Source organism: Equus asinus, chromosome 1 (assembly GCF_041296235.1).
Source record: "Equus asinus isolate D_3611 breed Donkey chromosome 1, EquAss-T2T_v2, whole genome shotgun sequence".
NCBI classification, from domain to species: Eukaryota; Metazoa; Chordata; class Mammalia; order Perissodactyla; family Equidae; genus Equus; species Equus asinus.
The window spans coordinates 193,742,253-193,755,616 of NC_091790.1; the positions used below are offsets into that span (position 1 = coordinate 193,742,253).

Here is a 13,364-nt window from a genome sequence, read left to right on the forward strand (position 1 = left end):
ATAGGTAAAGCAGGCAATTATATGGCAGACAGAAAATAATGGGGAGAAAAGTGAGAAATAAATATAAGTTAAGTGTAATTCTCTTCCTTGTCGTTTACGAACTCAAGGTAAACGTTAAAAATAAATGCTGTGCCTTTAACAAATTGATGCGTTCACTTAAGCATATGCGCCTTGCTGAGAGTACCCTTTGCTCTGGGGAAAAAGTGCAGTCGGAATTATACTGAGAGAGAAAATGTTTTCCTAGTTGTTAGATGTTTTGTCTCAGACTGTCGTGGGGAGTAGTGTTTGATTCTTCTTACTTTGTTGTCAGAGAACGTTTTTAAATTAAAATTCTTATCATCAGCAGAGAAGTAGATTCCATTGGTTAACACCTTTGTTCTAAACCAAATAACAAATCTATAAAATTTCTAATAAGGCTGAAAACATTTTGACCAAAAAGAAGAAAGCATATGGAGGAAATGGAAACCAGGAATAATTCACATGTAAGTAATGCTTGTTTGGTGTCTTTGGGTTTTTTTTGTTTTTTGTTTTTTCAGTCTGTTTGTTAATTTAAGCATATTAAAAAGTATTTTGCGTGGCAGTTCATAAAATAATCATGTTTGGGATATTAAAACTTAAAGTATCATTAATTAGGGGCTGACCCTGTGGCATATTGGTTAAGTTCACATGCTCCGCTTTAGGTGCCTGGGGTTCACAGGTTGATCCCAGGTGGAGACCTACACACCACTCAGGCTGTGGAGGTGTCCCACATACAAAATAGAGGATGATTGGCACAGATGTTAGCTCACGGACAGTCTTCCTCAAGCAAAAAGAGGAAGATTTGCAACAGATGTTAGCTCAGGGCCAACCTTCCTCACCAAAATAAATAAATAAATAAAGTATCATTAATTAAAAGAATTCCATTTTACTTAACTATTTACAGTTTTATTATAAGTAACACCATAAGTTACTAATATTTTTTTCTTACACGCCAGGCATTAAAATAAATGTTAATCTTCCCAGCTTATAATACTGTAACTATGTATTATAAGCATCTTGCCCAGCATCTATTTATATCATTGATCAGAATACCTATAATGTTTCTCAGGTCCCAGTGGATTAGTGGAAAAAATTAAGTGCCTATTAATATTCAAAAGATATCATTTGTTCCTGAAGACTAGCTTGATTATACAATGCGCCCATGGGCTTTTCCAGTATCTCTAATGCGTAATGGATAATCCTGTCTGCATATATACACATACCCATATCACCTCCTCTACCTTCCACACATCCTTCTTGCCCCTCAGCTCCTGCCCCTCCCCTCCTTGTCCACCTCCTCTTCTCCCAACCCCGGAAGCTTTTCTCCCATCCTTGAAGTCAGCTGTTGTTTACCTTCTCAGTGTGAGAGTCGTATATCTTGTTTATCAATGTACAAGACACACCTGAGCACATTCAACTTAATTACAACTATGATGACTGCTCCTGTGGAGTTCGGGGTCTAGGCCTGTTCTCTACGTGAATTCCCAGTAAGCTCACCCAGCCCCCCAAACTGGTTCCTCTCCTCTCCTACTTTTACACATCTCAGCAAATGTAGGGATGTAACTGGGCAATCATCCACTCAGTTATTCAAGCTATAAACTTAGAAATCATCCTTAATTCCTCTTTTTCCCTCTCCACAGCAACCCCAACCATTACCTCTACCTCCAAGTCTTTACCCCAAAACAGATCATGAAGGTACATCTCCCCTTTGTAACTTCTGCTACACTTGTCTAAAATGATCATCATCTCTTACTTAAATACTAATAACATTCCAAAGGTCTCTCTGCTTCCACTCTTGCCGCATTATGCTCTGGAGTTCACCTGGCAGCCAGGTGATCTTCAAAATATAAATAATTTTATCCCATTTTCCTGCTCAAAACTGTCCTTGACTTCCTTTTGCATTTAGAACCAAACCCATATTACAGCCTACAAGGCCCTATATGAGCAAAAAGTGTTTTTATCTCCAATCTTCTCATCTTCCCTCCATTCTCTGGTGTATTTTCTTCATAGCTTTTTTTCCACTTGCTTGCTTGTGCTAATTTGTGTGTGAGTTTTATGATCCATGTACCGGATCTAACGAACCAGACCTGCACATATCTGTTACAGAAGGGGATACCAGGAGTTCTTCTTTGGGCAGTTGGCCTATTAAAAGCCTAGGGGAAACATATGCACCTACAGTCAATTGATTTTGGACACAAGTGTGAAGACCATTTAATAGGAAAAGAATAGTCTTTTCAAGAAGTGATGCTAAGACAGCCGGATATCTACCATGCAAAAGAATGAATTTGGACCTGTACCTCATACCATGTACAAAAATTAACTCGAGGGGCCAGCCCTATGGCTGAGTGGTGAAGTTTGTGTGCTCTGCTTCACTGGCCCGGAGTTCACTGGTTCAGATCCTGGGTGCAGACCTACATACCACTCATCCAGCCATGCTGAGGTGGTATCCTGCATAGAGGAACTAGAAGAACCTACAAGTAGGATATACAACTATGTACTGGGGGGCTTTGGGGAGAAAAAAATAAAACTAACTCAAAATGTATCAGAGACCTAAATGTAAGAGCCAAAACTATAAATCTCTTAGAAGGAAACATAGGAGTGAATCTTCACGACACTGTATTACACAACAGTTTCTTAAATATGAAATCAAAAGGATAAGAAACAAACAAAAAAAATAGATAATTGGACTTCCTCAAAATTAAAAATTTTTATGGGGGGGCCAGCCCGGTGGCACAGTGGTTAAGTTCACACGTTCCACTTTGGTGTCCTGGGGTGCGCCAGTTCGGATCCCAGGTGCAGACATAGCACCGCTCATCAACCCATGCTGTGGCAGGCATCCCACATATAAAGTAGAGGAAGATGGGCACAGATGTTAGCTCAGGGCCAGTCTTCCTCAAAAAAAAAAAAAATTTTTTTATGGGGGCTGGCCCGGTGGCACAGCAGTTGAGTTTGTGCGCTCCGCCTCGGCGGCCCAGGGTTCATTGGTTCAGATCCCAGGGATGGACCTAGCACCACTTCTCAAGCCATGCTGTGGCAGGCGTCCCACAAATAAAGTAGACGAAGATGGGCACAGATGTTAGCTCAGGGCCAATCTTCCTCAGCAAAAAGAGGACAATTGGTGGTGAATGTTAGCTCAGGGCTAATCTTTCTCCAAAAAAAAAAAACTTTTATGTGTCAAAGAACACTACCAAGAAACTGAAAGGACAGTTCACTGAATGGGAGAAAATATTTTCAAATCATATATCTAGTATATATGATATATATATCTACAAATCTATATATCTAAATTGTATATATCTATATTTATAGATACATATATTGTATATACATATATCATATATGTATAATCTAAATAGTATATATATATACACAAATCTATATATCTAGTAAGAGTCTAGTATACTGAATATATAAATAACTTAGAATTCAACAATAAAAAGACAAACAACCCAATTAAAAAGTGAGCAAAGGATTTGAATAATTTCTCCAGAGAAGATAAACAAATGACCAATAAACATGTGAAAAGATGCTTAATATCATTAGCCATTAGGAAAATGCAAATTAAAACAACAATGACATATAACTCACAGCCACCAGGATGGCTATAATTAAATAAAATAAATAAGTGTTGGCAAGGATGTGGAAGAAATGGAGCCCTCATACATTGCTAGTGGGAATGTAAAATGGTGCAGCCACTTTGGAAAACAATTTGGCCATTCCTAAAGAAGTTAACTAGAGAGTTTCCATATAACACAGAAATTCCACTCCTAGGTATGCAGTCAGTCACTGCATAGTGATGGTTCAATCGATGAGGGACTGCATGTATGATGGTGGTCCCATAAGATTATTACCATATACCCTAGGAGTGTAGTAGGCTGTACCATCTAGGTTTGTGTAAGTACACACTGTGATGTTCACACAACAACAAAATCACCTAACTATGCATTTCTCAGAACATTTCCCCATTGTTAGGCAAAAGGACTGCATACCTAAGAGAATTGAAAATATATGTTCACATGAAAACTTCTACCTTTGTGTTCATAGAAGTATTAATTATAATAGCCAAAACACCCCACATAAATGTCCATGAACTGATGAATGGATAAACAAAATGTAATATTTCCACAAAATGGAAAATTATTCAGCCATTAAAGGGAACAAAGAACTGATACGTGGTACAACATGAATGAACCTAGAAAATATTATGCTAAGTGAGAGAAGTCAGACACAAAAGGCTGCATATTGAGTGATTCCATTTATATAAAATGTCCAGAACAGGCAAATCCACAGAGAGAGAAAGTAGATTAGTGGTTGCCAGGGGTTGAGGGGAGGAGAGAATGGGGAATGACTGCTATGGGTATAGGATATCTTTTTTGGGTGACACAAATGTTCTGGAGTTAGATAATGGTAATGATTGCATAACTTTGTGAATATACTAAGAACCACTCAATTGTTCACTTGAAAATGGTGAATGTTATATTATGTAAATTTTGTCTAAAGACATTGCAAAATCAAAAAGCATAGGAAAAATGTCAAGAATTTGTTGTGTATACAAGTCTGGAGCCCAGGGAAGAGGTCACACTGAGATGTAAATTTAGGAGAGATTGGGATATTGATGGGATATAAAGTGTTGAGCATGTGTCTCTATTTGCAGATAATGTGGTTGAATGTGAGGAAAATCCTATGCGTCCACAAAGCAACCACTAAAGCTGATAAGTGAATTTAGCAAGGTCCCAGGATATAAGGTCATATACTAAAATCAGTTGTGTGTTTATATACTATAGCAAACAATTGGAAAATGAATTTTTTTTAAAAGATTTTATTTTTTCCCCTTTTTCTCCCCAAAGCCCCCCGGTACATAGTTGTATATTCTTAGTTGTGGGTCCTTCTAGTTGTGGCACGTGGGACACCATCTCAGCATGCCTTGATGAGCAGTGCCATGCCCGTGCCCAGGATTTGAACCAATGAAACTCTGGGCCACCTGCAGTGGAGCGCACAAACTTAACCACTTGGCCACGGGGCCGGCCCCTGGAAAATGAATTTTTAAAAAACATAAAATACTTAGAAATAAATTTAACAAAAGCTGTGTAAAACCTCTACACTGAAAATTATAAAACATTGCTGAGAGAAATTAAATAAGATCTAAATAGATGAAGAAATATACCATATTTGTGGTGTGAAATAATAGGAAATATATACATTGATGTCTACCCTGTATTCCTGACACAGGGATCCTGAAACCCTTGTAAATAGGGGTGCTAGGAGAATCTCTTGCTCTAACATTTAGTCTTTGACCCCAGTTCCCAGCACAGAGCTGCTAAAATTCTGGCAATTTCCTAAGTGATAAAAGCACTTAGGAATATCTTTTGTTCTAATATTTGGTCTTTGACCCCAGTTCCTGACACAGGGCTCCTAAATCCCTTGGAATTTCCTGGGTGATAGGAGTGTCTTTTGTTCTAATGAAACAACTCTGGCTGGGCTTGTGGATGGCTCCTGGATGGGGACTGGTCACCAGAAAGACCAAAGCTTGGAATTTTTAGCCCCAGGCCCCATTCTCTAGAGAGAGAAGAGGGACTGGAAATGGAGTTAATAATTGATCATGCCTATGTGATGAAGCCTCCATAAAAATCCCAATAGTATGGGCTTCAGAGAGCTTCCAGATTGGTGAACACCTCCATGTGTTGGGAGGGTGACACAGCCCCAACTTCAAGCTCCTGTGTTTGGGACCCTCCCAGACCTCGCCTTATCTATCTCTTCATCTGGCTGTTCATCTGTATCCTTTATCACATCCTTCATTATACAACAAACAGGTAAATGCAAGTAAGTGTCTCCCTGAGTTCTCTGAGCTATTCTAGCAAATAATCGAATCCAAAGGGGAAGAGAACCTGTGATGTGTAGCCATCAGACAGAAGTTGCAGGTAACTTGGGGACCTCCTACTTGTGATTAGTGTCTGAAGTGGGGGGCAGTCTCGTGGGACTGAGCCCATAACCTATGGGATCTGACTCTATCTGCAGGTAGATAGTGTCAGAATTGAGTTAAATTGTAGAAGACCCAGCTGGTGTCACAGAGAATTGTTTAGTGTGGGAAAACCTGCCACGCATCTGGTGTCTGAAGTGTTGTGAGTGTGGTAGTAATGTGAGAATAAGGGAGAGATACACAGGAGGAGGACGGGGTTTTTCCTAAACACATAAATTGGCTGATTCAGTATTGCTAAGATGTCGATTCTCCAAATACATCTCCCCCGAATATAGTCTCAATTATAGTCCCACTAGGCTTTTTTTTTCCAATTGAAACGCTTATTTAAAAATCTGTATGGAAGCAAAAAGGGCCTAGAATATCCAAAGCAATCTTGTAAAAGAAGAGCAAAGTTGAAGGACTAACATTACCTGACTTCAATGTTTACTATAAATCTAAAATAATCAAGACCGTGTGGTACTGGTATAAGGATCAACAAATAGATGACTAGAACTGGAGAGAAATCCCGGACACAAACACACATTTATATAATCATTTGATTTTTAACAACGATGCCAAAGCAGTCCAATGAGGAAAGGGAAATCTTTTCAAAAATGATGCTGGAACAACTGGATATCAATATGGAGAAAAAGGAACCTTAACAACTATCTCACACCATATTAAAAAATTAATTCTGGATTGATCATAGACCTAAACATAAAAGCTAAATCTACAAAGCATCTAAAAGAAAAGATGGAAGAGTATCTTTGTGACTTGTTGGTAAGCAAAGGTTCTTAGAACACGGACCTGGCTAGCCATAAAAGAATAGATTGGAAAAGGGGAGATAGTGATCGAAGGGCACAAACTTTTAGTTACAAGATGAATAAGTTCTGGAGACCTAATGTACAGCATGATGACTATAGTCAATAATAATGTATTGTATACTTGAAATTTACTAAGAGAGTAGATCTTGTGTTCTCACCATACACACATACACACACACACACACACACACAAAAGGTAACTATGTGAAGTGATGGATATGTTAATTAGCTTGGTTGTGGTAGTCATTTCTCAATGTATGCATGCATGAAAATGTTACATTGTACACCTTAAATATCTGTGATTTTTATTTGTCAATTGTACCTCAATGAAGCTGGAGAAGAAAAAATACATTGGTAAATTAGAGTTATTAAAAAATTAAAACTTCTGCTCTTCAAAAAAGACATTTAAGAAAATGAATAAACAAGCCACAGACTGGGACAATATAGTCACAAAATTATTTTCGGACAAAGGACTGGTACCCAGAAAATAAAGAACTCCTGCAACTTAATGATAAATGGGCTGGCCTGGTGGCGCTGTGATTAAGTTTGCATGTTCTGCTTTGGTGGCCCAGGGTTTGCCGCTTTGGATCCTGGGTGTGGACCTACACACTGCTTGTCAAGCCATGCTGTGGCAGGTGTCCCACATATGAAGTAGAGGAAAATGGGCATGGATGTTAGCTCAGGGCCAGTCTTCCTCAGCAAAAAGAGGAGGATTGGTGGTAGATGTTAGCTCAGGGTTAGTCTTCCTTAAAAAAAAGAAAAAAGAATGATAAAAAGACAAACAATCCAATTTTTTAAATGGACAAAATATTTGAACAGATACTTCACAAGAAAGTGATAAGCAAACAAAAAAGCTTTCAGCATAACTAATCACAAACATAATGTAATTTAAGGCAGCAATGAGATACTACTATACTCCCACCAAAATAGCTAATGTCAAAACAAAAACAGCACCAAATGTTGACAAGGATGTGAACAACAATAATGTGAATTCTCATACATGTTGATTGGAGTGTAATATGAACAACCCTTTTGGAAAAGGGTCTGACAGCTTCTTATAAAGTCTTGGATCTGGTGTGACTGTTTAGGGAGAGAGTAAAGATTTAGAGAAGAGACCTCGAACACTAACATTTAGAGACCATGGAAATGAAGAGGAGTCATAAAAAGCACTGAGAAAGAGCAAGTGATAAAGCAGTAGAAAACTAAAAGAGTATAGTTATTGTGGATGCCAAAAGAAGAAAGTATAGTGAAACGTCTATTCTTAATAATGTTTTTAAACTTTTTTCCTTAATATCTATTTTGTTTGATATTATGCTTAGGTTTCTTCTGGCTAATACTTGCCTAGAATATTTATTTTCTATCTTTTTTTCAATAATGTTGTTTACTTATATTTTAGGTATACCTCTTAAGAGGCATATAGCTTCTTTTTTTAAAAGCAAACTTAGAATGTCTGCTTTTTATCTAATGACTTTAATACATTTACATTTGTTATGATTACTTATGTATTGGATATAATATTATTATGTGGTTTATTTTTACTCCCTTTTCAATGCTATCTTATTATGTGGGTTATATTTTCTCTCTTATATTCTTTTGAAATAATTAAGTTTTTGGGGTTTTTTTTAAAGATTTTTTTTTTCCTTTTTCTCTCCAAAGCCCTCTGGTACGTAGCTGTATATTCTTCATTGTGGGTCTTTCTAGTTGTGGCATGTGAGATGCTGCCTCAGCATGGTTTAGATGAGCAGAACCATGTTCACACCCAGGGTTCGAACCAATGAAACACTGGGCCACCTGCGGCAGAGCACGCGAACTTAACCACTCGGCCATGGGACCAGCCCCAATAATTAAATTTTTAACTCCAATTTTAATTCAAATACTTCAACACTTAGATACCCTAGTTCTCTTTTTTAGAGATGTACCTTAAAATTTAAAATTTTTTTAACATATGTTTAACAAAGTCTAAACTTAATCAATAGCACTACTATCCTCTTAGACAATAAAAGAGTCATAGAATGCTTTTATCTTCCATCACAGGTGACATCAGCCAAAATGGTGCAGTAAGGACCTCCAAAAATCCTATCCTCCATAAAAGCGAATAGAATATTGGCAAAGTTTGTCAATCAGCTTTTTCAGAATTATAGAAATTAGGCAAAGGCTTATAGCAACTAGGGGCACTTACTCAAGAAAAATGGCTGAATGTTGTAAGCACAGTGAACTTTGGGGCATTTTAATTTACTCTATTCCCATTCTTACTTGCCAGCTCTATGGTAGCCTTAAAAACAAACAGCCCACAATCGTGGTGAAAACCAGTTTCCTGGCATCTACTGGAGGGGCAGAATAGGGTTAGAGCTCCTTCAAAGCTCCAATCCTGGACACTCATCATTATTAGACCTATCTGGTGGTTCTCTGGAAGACCCCAGTGAAAAGGCTATCTTTATTTGACCTGACTCTGAGCTCAGCTAATGCAAATAGCCTTTTCCCTAGGGGCATTTGTTGAAAACAATCAGAAGCAATTGTTCAACACTGTGAACAACCTGTGGCAATGAATAACAGTTGGGACAGACAATAGGCTAAATAAAAAGCTTAAAAGAAAAAGCTGAAGAATGAGATTTCCACAGGGCACTTTAAAAAGCTCTGACATACTCCTTGCAGTCTAGAAGGACACTCTCATGCATAGGACTGTGCACATGCTCACTAAGGACTTGAGAATGCCCTAACCTCTCATCTCTGGCTAACCATGAAGCTCTGTGCAAGCATGAACTGAATGCTAAGGGAGAATTGTAAACTGCATAGCTGAGTGTTGAAGGCATGCCCCAGGACTCAAAACAGAGCCCTTCAGCAAAGACTGAAAGACTTACTCATTCCAGGTGTTTAAGGAAATCTGCATCCAATCAGCTGCTAACTGCTGAATTAACCGAGCACTGAATTCAGTGCCACGCATGACAAAGAATATGGATTTTACAGAAGTAGTTCAGAAAAGTCACTAAACATCGAAAACACAAACAAACAACAACAATAACAATAAGCCCTGGGAAGTGAGGAGAATCTTATTTCCAGAGTTGCCACATTTTATTAGCTCAATGTCCAGTTTTCAGCAACAACAAAAAATGAGACATACAAAGAAATAGGAAAGTGTAGCCCACACATGGGAAAAAGAGCATTCAATGGACACTCTCTCTGAGGAAGCCCAGAATTTGGACTTACCTCACAAGAAATTTAAATCAGCTAATTTAAATATGTTCAAATAACTAAAGGAAACCATGTCTAAATACCTAAGAGAAAGTATGAGAATAATGTCTCATCAAATATAGAATAACAGTGAAGCCATAGAAATTACAAAAAGAAAATAAGTAGAAATGCTGGAGTTGAAAAGTTCACTAAAGGAAATTAAAATTTAGCATGAAAAGCTCAGCAACAGATTTGAGCAGATAGAAGAAAGAATCAATGAATTTTAAAGATAGCTCAATTGAGATTATCCAGTGTGAGGAACAAAAGGAAAAAGAAAAAAGAATGAAGCATAATGAGCAGAGCACCAGAGACCTGTAGGACATCATCAAGTGCACCAACATGTGCGTAATGGGAGTCCTAGAAGGAGAAGAGTCAGCAAAAGGGCAGAAAGATTATTGGAAAAAAATAATAGCCAAAAACTTCCCAAATTTGATGAAAGACACTAATCTACATCCAGGAAGCTCAACAAACTCCAAGTAAGATAAACTAAAAGAGAGTCAGACCTAGACACATCATAATCAAATTATCGAAAGACAAAGACAAAGAGAATCTTGAAAGCAGCAAGAGGAGTCCCTCATTACGTACAAGGGGTCCTGAAAATGATTATCATCTGATTTCTTAGAAGCCATGGAAGCCGAAAGCATTGGAATCACATATTCAAAATGCTGAAGGAAAAAAACTATCTTTCAAAGATGAAGGAGAAATAGCACATTCCTGAATAAACAAACAGAGAGAGAATTTGTTGCTGGAAGAGCTGCCGTATAAAAAACACTAAAGGGAGTCCTTCAGGCTGAAATAAAAAGACATTAGACAGTAACTTGAATCCACATGAAGACATAAAGTGTGCTGGTAAAGGTAACTGCATAGGTAAATATAAAACACAATATAAATGTATTTTTTCTCTGTAACTCTTTATCTCTCCTACCTGATTTAAAGAATAGGTGCGTAAAGCAACAATTGTAAATCTGCATTGATGCACATACAATGTATATTGTATAATGCTAACAGCACAAAGAGCAGCGAGGCTATGGAGCTTATAGGAGCAAAGTTTTCTTTTCTATTGAAATTAAGTTGTTACTAATCCAAACTAGATTGTTATAAATTAAGAAGCTAGTTACGGTACTAGATAAGATAACTTCTGTCTTTTACCACTTTTTCCTTCCTCTCTCTTACCCCAAAGTTGGAAGGCCCAGAAACCATGTCTAGTTGAGTAGGGAGCCAAAAGAAAAGGACAATGTGGAGAAACAGAGCCAATCAGGATTACCTTTTCCGACTGCAGTCTACCACGTTGGGGAGAGGAGAAATTTTAACTTAAATGAAGTGCATTTCAATTCATTTATTTGTTCTATTAGTACATGTGCATTGTTAAATATTATGGCATTGTTTTGCATATTTTTAAACTTTATATAATTGCTCCATTGAACAAGCAGGACTGCATGAAGTAGAATTGGACACATCAATAAAGTTGTTTTTTGCTCGCAATTCTTTGGAGTCTTGTACCCTCAGCATCTAGCAGTGCCTGGTGTGTTGCAAGGTGGTTAAGAATGAAGCCTCTGGAGGCAAACTGCTCAGGTTTGAATCACAGCCCCACTTTGTACTAGCCTGTGACTAGCCTTTGTTTCTCATTTGTAATATAAGAAATAATAGTATTACTTACCACATAGGAGTGTTGTGAAGGTGGAATGAGATAATCCTTACAAAGTTCTTAGCCTAGTGCCTGGAACATAGTGAGCACAAAATAAATGTTAGTTATTATCAAGTTTATTGAATAAAGAATTGCGTCTACAACTTCCTCTGGGCGTGTTCATGCCTCAGGTACTGCTTTGGGGCTCAGACAAATTTAGCATCAAAAGGCCTTTCTTCTTCTCTCTGATCTAGCAAATCACAGAACAGACTAGTTAACTCACTCGAAGGCAGACAGTGTGGTTTGCAGCACTTAGGCAGAATCTGAGGCCTATGATTGTTCTTTTCCCAATCAGTATATTTCTCTCCATCTGACAGCCTCTCTGTGTCTATCTTTTTGGGGATACCTTGCTCTTGTCCTAGTATTTGCCTTTGAATCTCTTTGTTTTTTTTTTTTTCTTTGAAAATTGTGAAATACTACTAACATAGAGAAAACTAGAGAGGATAACAAATCACCAGGGCACCCATGACCAAGCTTTATCAAATATTACCATTTTACCTAATTACTTCAAATTTACATTAAAAAAAAAAAAGATATGGTCAAATCCCCTGGGCCATTATCCTCCCTCCTTCTCCAGAGGTAACTACTGTCCTGAATTTCATGTTTATTATTCTCATGTATTTTTATACTTGTATTTCATATATATATAAACATCCATAAACAAGATATAGAATTATTTTGCAGTTTTAAAAAATGTATATAAATGATATCATACTGTACTTTGTAACTTGCTTATTTAGATCAAAATTATGTTTTTAAGATTTATACATCTTGATTTATGAAGCTCTAGTCTCATGCATTTTAATTGTCATATGAGTATAACAGTATTTATCTATTTATCCTTTTGTTGATGGGCGTTTAAGTCTCCTCTATCCCTTTTTTCTCCTATCGCAAACAATGCTGCGATTAATATGCTTGTGTACATCTCCTTGTGCATAAGGGCAAGGGATTCTTGGACTCCACGGATCGTACCTTAAATAGCAAGAGTCTAGGGTTTATATTGAGAAGCAGAATTTTTATGCCCACCTTCAGCTATACTAGCTTTTTCCAAGCTCCTCTCCAAAGTGGTTGTACCGTTCACCACCAATGTATGAAGATCCTTGTTCCTCCACTTCCTTGACAACACTTCTTATGGTCAGATGTTATGATTTCTGCCCATCTGATGAGCATAAAAGGATATCTCACTATTACATTTCCCTGATTCTTAGTGTTAAGTATATAGATTTACTAGGTTTAAACGTGTAGATTTATTGTTGTTGTGTTTTTATACAAGTTCACAAGCAGGTTGTCCTGGGCCAGTGCAGTTACTTAATCCATTTAGGACTCGGGCTTAGCTTGGTCTTTCTTTCCTTCTTTTTTTCCTTCTGTTTCTTTCTTTCCCTTCCTTCCCCACCATTTGTAGCCTACTGGCTTTTATCCTCGTCTTGTTGCATGTGGTTGGGAGATGGCTGCTCCGCCTACAGCTTCAAGGCAGGACTTTAGAGTGGAAGAAAGCATGTATCAAGAAGGCAAAAACTTTTCTCAAGTCTGCAGCAAATTTCTGCTTTCACCTCAGTCAAATCTTAGTTACACGGTATAGGCGTTCAGAATATGTTACCCTAAAATATGGCACTTTGGCATATTATTTTGAATTAAAGGTACTTGAGAAACAGCC

The 13,364-nt window shown here is 37.6% G+C and overlaps 1 long non-coding RNA gene across 1 annotated transcript in view; it reads left to right on the forward strand.

Moving 5' to 3' along the window:
- The first annotated feature begins 222 nt into the window (after window positions 1–222).
- The window catches only part of LOC123287206 (uncharacterized), a 39,666-nt gene continuing 26,524 nt past the window's right edge, over window positions 223–13,364 (forward strand). The window contains exon 1 of the long non-coding RNA XR_006530340.2: window positions 223–482. This is a non-coding gene — a long non-coding RNA (uncharacterized lncRNA). The remainder of the gene's footprint in view (window positions 483–13,364) is intronic.